We start from the raw sequence: 550 nt of genomic DNA, 5'->3' as shown, positions 1-550 counted from the left end.
AACCAGGCCCAACCCTGCTTAGCGTAGCATATCTACTCTACTCCTGTAGTGTGAAAACAGCTACATTGTGACAGTATAAACCCAATGCAGAGAGGAAAAACATTTGGATTGTGTGTGACACCAGATCACATTAAAAAACAAGCAGAAAAACATGTTTTAAAAAACTGAAGATGAAGTACATTTCTGTGAACAAAACTAATTTATCTTTCTCGAAGGCACCTATCTGTATATGTTCCATGTGGTGATATGCACAATCCTGAGCCTTCTTTTATCTGCATTGGGAGTTTCATATCCAGTGTATATGCTGTCTTTGTGTCATTTTGTCCAAAAGCTTTATGGTCCAACTGTAATAAAATACAAAATACACCTGTTAAAACTGCATTTTATTGAAACTGAGTAAATTAAATTTGATCAGCATGTTCCTTTTTTTCACTGCCTTGTATTGATATTTTTACAGATTTTACCTATCCTCCTGAACTCCCAAAGTTTGCAAAGAGATTAATGTTCTTCTGTATTGTCACTGTGGATATTGCATTATGCAATCCACCTT

Source organism: Morone saxatilis, unplaced genomic scaffold, assembly GCF_004916995.1.
Source record: "Morone saxatilis isolate NCDOM2014 unplaced genomic scaffold, NCSU_SB_2.0 Contig7, whole genome shotgun sequence".
Taxonomy (NCBI): domain Eukaryota; kingdom Metazoa; phylum Chordata; class Actinopteri; family Moronidae; genus Morone; species Morone saxatilis.
This window is presented reverse-complemented; position numbering follows the sequence as displayed.